Consider the following 9,564-nt stretch of genomic DNA (forward strand, 5'->3'; position numbering starts at 1 on the left):
CTAAAACTATATAACCCACCCTTTGGTATTCAGAAACACCCAAACAAGACATGGCGTCTCCCTCCAACACTTTTGTTGTGCGGAAGCACACCCCACACCCCAGCTTTCTCTCAGGTACTTTTCCAACTATTTTTGGTTTCTTTTAGAAGATTTGTGAGCTATTTTAGGTGTGTGTGTGTGTGTGTGTGTGTGTGTGTGTGTGTGTGTGTGTGTGTGTGTGTGTGTGTGTGTGTGTGTGTGTGTGTGTGTGTGTGTGTGTGTGTGTGTGTGTGTGTGTGTGTGACAAGTGTGGGTGTATGCGAGTGTGATCATGTGTAACCAAGTGTGTGAGCGTGTGTAACCAAGTGTGTGAGCGTGTGTAACCAAGTGTGTGAGCGTGTGTTTAACCAAATGAGGGTGTGCACGTGAGTGTGAGAAAGGGAGGGTGCATCAGTGAGTGAGGGTTGCTGGCGGGAGAGCGAGCGAGTGAGTATGGGTGTGTGAGCGAGTATGGGTGTGTGAGCGAGTATGGGTGTTTCAGCATGTGAGTATGGGAGCGAGTTTGGGGTGTGAGCGAGTTTGGGTGTGTGAGCGAGTATGGGTGTGTGAATGAGTGTGTGGGCGAGTATGGGTGGGTGGGCGAGTATGGGTGGGTGGGCGAGTATGGGTGGGTGGGCGAGTATGGGTGGGTGGGCGAGTATGGGTGGGTGGGCGAGTATGGGTGGGTGGGCGAGTATGGGTGGGTGGGCGAGTATGGGTGGGTGGGCATGTGAGCGAGTATGGTGTGCGAGCGAGTCTGGGTGTGCGAGCGAGTCTGGGTGTGCAAGCGAGTCTGGGTGTGCGAGCGAGTCTGGGTGTGCGAGCGAGTCTGGGTGTGCGAGCGAGTCTGGGTGTGCGAGCGAGTCTGGGTGTGCGAGCGAGTCTGGGTGTGCGAGCGAGTCTGGGTGTGCGAGCGAGTCTGGGTGTGCGAGCGAGTCTGGGTGTGCGAGCGAGTCTGGGTGTGCGAGCGAGCCTGGGTGTGCGAGCGAGCCTGGGTGTGCGAGCGAGCCTGGGTGTGCGAGCGAGCCTGGGTGTGCGAGCGAGCCTGGGTGTGCGAGCGAGCCTGGGTGTGCGAGCGAGCCTGGGTGTGCGAGCGAGTCTGGGTGTGCGAGCGAGTCTGGGTGTGCGAGCGAGTCTGGGTGTGCGAGCGAGTCTGGGTGTGCGAGCGAGTCTGGGTGTGCGAGCGAGTCTGGGTGTGCGAGCGAGCTTGGGTGTGCGAGCGAGCTTGGGTGTGCGAGCGAGCTTGGGTGTGCGAGCGAGTATTGGTGTGCGAGCGAGTATGGGTGTTTGAGCATGCGAGCGAGTCTGGGTGTGCGAGCGAGTCTGGGTGTGCGAGCGAGCTTGGGTGTGCGAGCGAGCTTGGGTGTGCGAGCGAGCTTGGGTGTGCGAGCGAGTCTGGGTGTGCGAGCGAGTATTGGTGTGCGAGCGAGTATGGGTGTTTGAGCATGCGAGCGAGTCTGGGTGTGCGAGCGAGTCTGGGTGTGCGAGCGAGCTTGGGTGTGCGAGCGAGCTTGGGTGTGCGAGCGAGCTTGGGTGTGCGAGCGAGCTTGGGTGTGTGTCATTGGTTTTTATCTCCATTTATGGGTTTCAGAAGATAGAACGAAGTCCTCCCAGAATGCAAAGTATCCACCTCCACTTCGGTTCAGGGATCACAGTTCAACGACCAAGCTGTTGAATTTTCTTGTTCTCAGAGTTTTGTTCCAAGGGCTCTTTTCAGGATCGTCACCAAACCCTGGTCAGCCTCCTATTGTACTTTGTTTGTGGTAATATTCCCAGGGATGTTTTTTTAAAATCTGAGTTGATTATTTCTTTTTAATTCCTGTTGCTCCAATTATCACTGGTGGTGAAATTTTGACTCTCTTCAGCTTCCAAGATCTCTTGATCTCTCATTTTTGAGGTCCTGGTATTTGATCATTTTCTTGATTTCTCCATTATTTAAGCCAAACTCACTGGGTACTGATATCTCAATGAGCAAAGCTGTCTTTTTCTTTTTGTTCCTGAGAACAATGTCTGGTCACAAGGCTTTGTTTATTGTGTTCACACTCGATGGGATCATCAGGTCGTACGTGACCATGACGTCCTCATTCTCAATGATTGCCCTCCGTTCGTGTTTCCATGAGTTTTCTCTTCCAGATATGCCAATGAAACACTTTGCATACTTTGTTGTGCCGTTGTGTGTAAAGTTGTTTTGATAATATTTTTTTATATCCCGAAAGCCGGTGACTCGTACTTTCTGTTTCTGTCTTGCAGAACCGACACTTGTCCGTCTGACTCCGTCCCTCCATCTTTTTTTACATCCATTGGTGAAGTGTCCTTGATCTTTGGTATTTATTATTATTTGTTCTCCATCCCAGTTGAGCTGACCTCTTCATAGACATTCGAATGAGCCTTCTTTATCGATCCCAACGCGGTCCAATTCGTTTTCGCATTTTCTTGCTCTTTTGTCATTCTCCCAGTTGTTTGTGTATACTTGTTGATATTTCTTTTTATATATTTATTTTGTCTTTTTTGAAATTGTTGGGGCTGTGTTTGTTGCCGTTTCATTTTCCTGTGCGGTATCTTCTGTTCGTATCTATTTTTGGAAATTAATTGCAGGGCCAATTGGGGATACTTTTTCAGGTTTGTTTACAAATTTAATCTGATAGTCTGTTGAGCATTTCACATACTCAGCTCGTCCTACACTCGTCGCTCTGTGCACCTGGTTGAGTTCCATCAGGCCTCTCCCTCCCTCTCGTCTCGACAGGTACATTCTCGGGATGCACTGGTTTTTGTAGAACATTTTGTGGATGGTAAGGAATTTTCTTGGTTTGATGTCCAACTTATTGATTTCTGATTGGGACCAGTTTATTATTCTACAGGTGTATTGGAACACTGGTACTGCGAGTTGGTTTTTGGATTTGATTTTGTTTCTTGGAGAGATGTACATTTTCAGGATCAGCTTCGTTGTACGTGTGTAGTAGGTTTCAATCATCCATGTGTAGTCGGTGCGATACCCTTCCCGTTTCTTTGGATGTTCTTCTATTGGTTGGTAGTATAGGATGTATCCATGTCCTCGTTACCCTCGTCAAAGGAGAGGGTATTGCATTTGGGTCCGTTTGTCCGTCTGTCTGTCTGTCTGCACGGAACTTTCGTGTTTTTCTCCACAACCGCTCGTCAGATTGAGACGAAATATTTACCATTGGTGTGACTACTCATGTGGAATGTTTTAATGATAATTAATATGATGTCATCGAGCATGTGGTGTGGCAGCCATGTTTGAAAAACAGAAAAAAAATCTCTGAAACCGCACCAAGGAAACAATTGAAACTTGGCACATACCAAGTACTCCTCATTGAGGGTAAGTACGATTTTTTTTTAATGACATCATATGTACTTTCGTTCTGAGGTCATAATTGCATATGTAGAACGCTACATCTGATCAGTTGGAAAATTTTTGAGGGTCATCTAGGGATAAAATGGTCCACAGAAGAAAAATTGATGATGTCATCGGTCACTTGATTCCGCAGCCATATCGATTTTATTTTTAAATCCTTCAAAAATCTCCGAAATGGCTGACGGATCAAGGCGAAACGTTACAGATATGACCGCCTGTCCACGAGGAAAAAAACTCACACATATGATGTCATAGGTCACATGGTTTGGCAGCCATAATTGGATTTACCCGAAAACATTAAAAAAATCTTCCTCTCCAGACGGCTGGACAGATCGAGGTAAACTTCACGCAAATGTTCTCCAAGGCTGTTAATGAACAATTGATGTCACATGGTTTGGCAGCCATATTGGATTTAAGAAAATATTAAATAATGTGTTCTCTGGAACTGCTTAATCATTCGACATGAAACTTTACAACTGTGATCTGGTTGTAATTGGGGGAACACATGCTTTAAATTTCAACTTGATCAGACTCATGGTCTGGCAGCCAGAATTTTAAAAAATTTTTGAGATGGGATTTCATTTAAAAAACTTTTTTAGCCGCGTCTTGCGTAGCGAATGCTGGCTGGAAGAGAGCTCCGCGTTGTTGTTGTTCTTCTTCTTCTTCTTCTTCTTCTTCTTCTTCTTCTTCTTCTTCTTCTTCTTCTGGTGAAGACAAAACCTTTCGGACTCGGCACTTTTATATACAGGATCCGGATCTCCTTAAATACTAAACGCCTGTACACATCCTCGCATTGAGGGTGCCTTTTGAGAGCGTCCATCATCAACTTTTAAATATATTCGGACATTTGCTTTAAAGTTTCGAAAAGTTCACGTGACTATTTAAAGATTATTCCATTTAATGTGTTGTAATTTCGTAAATACACGATTTTCTCGTCATGAACGCGGAGCCTCCAAGACGGGTCTCGCTATTGGCTCCATCAAGGCACGTGACGAAATATCGGAAATTGTTGTTATTTATATATTTATCTATATTTATATATTTTTATTTTATGAGCCGCGTTGCGAACGCTGGCTCAAAGAGAGCTCCGCGTTGTTATTCTTCTGGTGAAGACAAAAACCTTTATGACACGGCTCTTGGACACATTTGTCCTTGTTTTTTTTTTTTATGAGGCTCACTTGGCTGTGCCTGGATATGTTTGAGGGGAGAGGAGTCGCAACTGAAATGTGAATCCTATCCAGGTTCCTCCCGATTACTTCATCTTTTCTTTTTGCTCGTTCGGGTTCATACTGATTATTCAAATGCAGGACTGTACCTATTTGGTCTTCCATTTGATTTGAATTAATTTTAATCCTATTCTGAATTTAGTTGAATAATAACAACAAAAAATCATGGGTCAGGGTCAGGTGTCCGATCAGTCGGGTTGCATCAAAGCGGGATATCTTGGTACCCAGTCATCACTGCCAGCAGTGATAAAGTGGCAGTTCTAATGATGTCTCTTAATTATGCAACACACCAGTATACAAAACCACAAAAATCAAGTCCTGGCGAGGGTTCGTAATCTGTGATTGCTCTTTTTCTTGTTTGTTGATGAAGTTACTCAGTGGGTCCAGAGCCAGCCAAAAGAAGAGGGGGGAAAGACTGTCTCCCTGGAAGATCCCACGCCGTATCTTCACATCTGGTATTTCGATATTTCCTTCCGAGTGCTGTCATATCATCGTGGTATTCCAGAGCTCCATTGCTTTCCCAATCAGTTTGATTATTTGGAGATTGATTTTGTACATTTGCATGCATTTTATCATCCACGAATGTGTGACGCTGTAAAAAAAAGCTTTCTTATAGATCCAGGCGGTGTACAATATGGTTCTTCGCTCTTTGAACTATTCAAATACGGCCTTGTTCAGTAGTAGGTGGTCATTTGTTCCAGAACAACTTCTTTTACATCACTTTTGTTCTGCCTCCAAACTTCCTTGTTGCATTAGATGACGGTACATCAATTTTGTAATGATTGCGGTTTGAAGTTTGTATGTTGTTGATGGACATGTTATTGCTTTTGTTTTTTTCAGTTTTCATCCATTTTTAATAATTAAAAATGCATTTTAAAGCTCTTTTTATGAGAAACAATATTCTACAACAGTTGTATTGCTATTATTGAAACCAAAAATACAAAAAACACTAATCTATCACTCAAAATCACCCACCAGGGCAAGCTACTTTAATTGGACCATGTGAAGAACTCAAAATCCCGACGTGATGAGAAAATTCTGACTTCAGATTCCGAATCAGCGAATCGAGTTGGTCTAGAACACGTGCTTCCACCGCAGGATCAAAAACTTTGTTGTCCAGTAGTAATCACTGGGGCATTTCCTCTTGATGTTGCTTTCTTCTTTTCCAAATCTGGGATTCATTCCAAGTTATGTTCTTTTCAATCTTCAAAAATTCTTTTCGAGAATTTTTTGAGGTTTTCTTTTTCGGGGGATTTGAAACATTCTGATTTTGTTTCCCTAATTCAGGTGAAATCTCTTCGGGTTACTCTCAAACATGTGGTGTTGTTTTCTCCCTCAAAGTTTGTATTTTTTATTTTTATCTTGGTTGCGATCATTTCTATTTTGACTGTTTTCAGCACAAAAACACGAGAGATTTTGTCTTTGTTTTTTCGTTTTGGTGGCCCTCTTCTCCTCCGAGGTATTTGTACGATGTTGTGTTTGTCCTACGCCATTCCTCAGTTGCTCTCTGTTGGTGTGGGCAGTGGGCAGTGAGCGATCGTGGGTTGGTTGGTGTGGGGAGCGAATGATCGTGGGTGGGTGTGTTGGTCGGTGTGGGCAGCGAGTGATCGTGTGTCGGTTGGTGTGGGGAGCGAGCGATGGTGGGTTGGTTGGTGTGGGGAGCGAATGATCGTGGGTGGGTGTGTTGGTCGGTGTGGGCAGCGAGTGATAGTGTGTCGGTTGGTGTGGGGAACGAGCGATGGTGGGTTGGTTGGTGTGGGGAGCGAGAGATGGTGGGTTAGTTGTTGTGGGGAGCGAGAGATGGTGGGTTAGTTGTTGTGGGGAGCGAGCGATGGTGGGTTGGTTGGTGTGGGGAGCGAGCGATGGTGGGTTGATTGGTGTGGGGAGCGAGCGATGGTGGGTTGATTGGTGTGGGGAGCGAGCGATGGTGGGTTGGTTGGTGTGGGGAGCGAGAGATGGTAGGTTAGTTGTTGTGGGGAGCGAGAGATGGTGGGTTGGTTGGTGTGGGGAGCGAGCGATGGTGGGTTAGTTGTTGTGGGGAGTGAGCGATGGTGGGTTGGTTGGTGTGGGGAGCGAGAGATGGTGGGTTGGTTGGTGTGGGGAGCGGCGATGGTGGGTTGATTGGTGTGGGGAGCGGCGATGGTGGGTTGGTTGGTGTGGGGAGCGGCGATGGTGGGTTGGTTGGTGTGGGGAGCGAGAGATGGTGGGTTAGTTGTTGTGGGGAGCGAGCGATGGTGGGTTGGTTTGTGTGGGGAGCGAGATATGGTAGGTTAGTTGTTGTGGGGAGCGTGAGATGGTGCGTTGGTTGGTGTGGGGAGCGCGCGATGGTGGGGTAGTTGTTGTGGGGAGTGAGCGATGGTGGGTTGGTTGGTGTGGGGAGCGAGAGATGGTGGGTTGGTTGGTGTGGGGAGCGGCGATGGTGGGTTAGTTGTTGTGGGGAGCGAGTGATGGTGGGTTGCTTGGTGTGGGGAGCGAGAGATGGTGGGTTAGTTGTTGTGGGGAGCGAGCGATGGTGGGTTGCTTGGTGTGGGGAGCGAGAGATGGTGGGTTGGTTGGTGTGGGGAGCGAGAGATGGTGGGTTAGTTGTTGTGGGGAGCGAGCGATGGTGGGTTGGTTGTTGTGGGGAGCGAGTGATGGTGGGTTGCTTGGTGTGGGGAGCGAGAGATGGTGGGTTAGTTGTTGTGGGGAGCGAGCGATGGTGGGTTGCTTGGTGTGGGGAGCGAGAGATGGTGGGTTGGTTGGTGTGGGGAGCGAGAGATGGTGGGCTGCTTGGTGTGGGGAGCGAGAGATGGTGGGTTGGTTGGTGTGGGGAGCGAGAGATGGTGGGTTGCTTGGTGTGGGGAGCGAGAGATGGTGGGTTAGTTGTTGTGGGGAGCGAGCGATGGTGGGTTGGTTGTTGTGGGGAGCGAGTGATGGTGGGTTGCTTGGTGTGGGGAGCGAGAGATGGTGGGTTAGTTGTTGTGGGGAGCGAGCGGTGGTGGGTTGCTTGGTGTGGGGAGCGAGAGATGGTGGGTTAGTTGTTGTGGGGAGCGAGAGATGGTGGGTTGCTTGGTGTGGGGAGCGAGAGATGGTGGGTTGGTTGGTGTGGGGAGCGAGAGATGGTGGGTTGCTTGGTGTGGGGAGCGAGAGATGGTGGGTTAGTTGTGGGGAGCGGCGATGGTGGGTTGGTTGGTGTGGGGAGCGGCGATGGTGGGTTAGTTGTTGTGGGGAGCGAGTGATGGTGGGTTGCTTGGTGTGGGGAGCGAGAGATGGTGGGTTAGTTGTTGTGGGGAGCGAGCGATGGTGGGTTGGTTGTTGTGGGGAGCGAGCGATGGTGGGTTGCTTGGTGTGGGGAGCGAGAGATGGTGGGTTAGTTGTGGGGAGCGAGCGATGGTGGGTTGGTTGGTGTGGGGAGCGAGCGATGGTGGGTTAGTTGTTGTGGGGAGCGAGTGATGGTGGGTTGGTTGTTGTGGGGAGCGAGTGATGGTGGGTTGCTTGGTGTGGGGAGCGAGAGATGGTGGGTTAGTTGTTGTGGGGAGCGAGTGATGGTGGGTTGCTTGGTGTGGGGAGCGAGCGATGGTGGGTTGGTTGTTGTGGGGAGCGAGCGATGGTGGGTTGGTTGTTGTGGGGAGCGAGCGATGGTGGGTTGGTTGTTGTGGGGAGCGAGCGATGGTGGGTTGGTTGTTGTGGGGAGCGAGCGATGGTGGGTTGCTTGGTGTGCGAGTTCAGTCCTTCCATGGGTCGAAATGAGTTCTACTTGTGTGACTGGGTGAAGTTAAAGACCCATGAGGGGTCACTGTAGGATTCATTCAGCCGTGCTCATCCAAAGAGCGACGTGATGGTGGTGCAGCGTCCCACCACATTCTGACAGCAAACACGAAGTCATATTTTACTGTCGAACTCGGAACCAGCTCGACCCAACCAGAAATACAGTCCGAACACATTCCAACTGCAGCCACTTCTCACTATCCTGCTCATGTCGATGCTCCCAGTAATTGTAAGACGCACGGCCCAAGCATTCTACCAATAACAATCCCGTGGTTATTTTTCGTGAGATATTGTATTTATAGGAATTTAAACGTTTAAAAAAAACCCAAATCCCGTTCATCGCAGCCTCTCATGTTCACCGACTCGCCCACCATCCGTCAGGCATAGCCGAGGCCGCCTCTGCGTCTGGGCCTTCGGTAGGGAGGGAGGGCCGGCGAAGGGCCGGTCACCTTACAAATCATGTAAAGGATAATATATTTATAATATATTTTGTACATCACTTCAAACAACAGGGCAAACTTTACGGGATCAAAATAAAAGTACTCACGGTTTACTGATGACGACAAGTTATCCTCCGAGCACGACGCCAGCCGGCCATCCGTGGGCGCCAATATATGTGATGCGGCTGAATCATCACGCCATTAGCATGGCTAATACAGCAGACATTTTAAACGTTTCACATGCTCCGATGAATAATATAAAAATGATTTCAGTTTCCTGTTTACTTGTTTGAGCTTCGTTGCCGATTTGTAGTTTCATTGACTCGAAAATGGTGCGCACTATTTCGCACGTCGCATAATACGCCAGAGTTAGGACCAGCCCGCGTAGTGATATATCACCAAGGGTCCTGTTTGATATATTTAAGAGGTTTTTTTTCCGAGTGTTTTTCCTGCTGTTGAATCTGTCAAATCACCAAAACGATCGAATGCATTTCGGGTTTTCTTGAAAAGCAGCATTTCCCCCCCTGCGACAATGTTGTATTACTTCTCTCTGGCTTTCTTTTCTTTTCTTTCCTCTGCATAAAACGTTAAAAATGAAAGATATGCCCTTATGTATTTTGCGGTGTATAGGTAACTAAAGCGCGATTTATAAATTACGTGATCTAGAATTGTAAATATTAATATGTAAACGTGAACGTATGCACATTTAAAGAAAACTTTGAAATATTCGCACCCTTTGAATAAATTATGTTGGAAAGAG

General features: G+C 47.9%; 1 protein-coding gene across 1 annotated transcript in view; it reads right to left on the minus strand.

The window, feature by feature from the left end:
- Positions 1–9,173, minus strand: part of LOC147012467 (zinc finger protein 335-like) — a 107,108-nt gene extending 97,935 nt beyond the window's left edge. The window contains exon 1 of the mRNA XM_085856732.1: positions 8,912–9,173. The gene's annotated coding sequence lies outside the window, so the exon portion shown is untranslated. The remainder of the gene's footprint in view (positions 1–8,911) is intronic.
- Positions 9,174–9,564: the final 391 nt, after the last annotated feature.

Source organism: Eptatretus burgeri, chromosome 15, assembly GCF_056783735.1.
Source record: "Eptatretus burgeri isolate ZD-2024b chromosome 15, Ebu_testis_v1, whole genome shotgun sequence".
Lineage (NCBI taxonomy): Eukaryota > Metazoa > Chordata > Myxini > Myxiniformes > Myxinidae > Eptatretus > Eptatretus burgeri.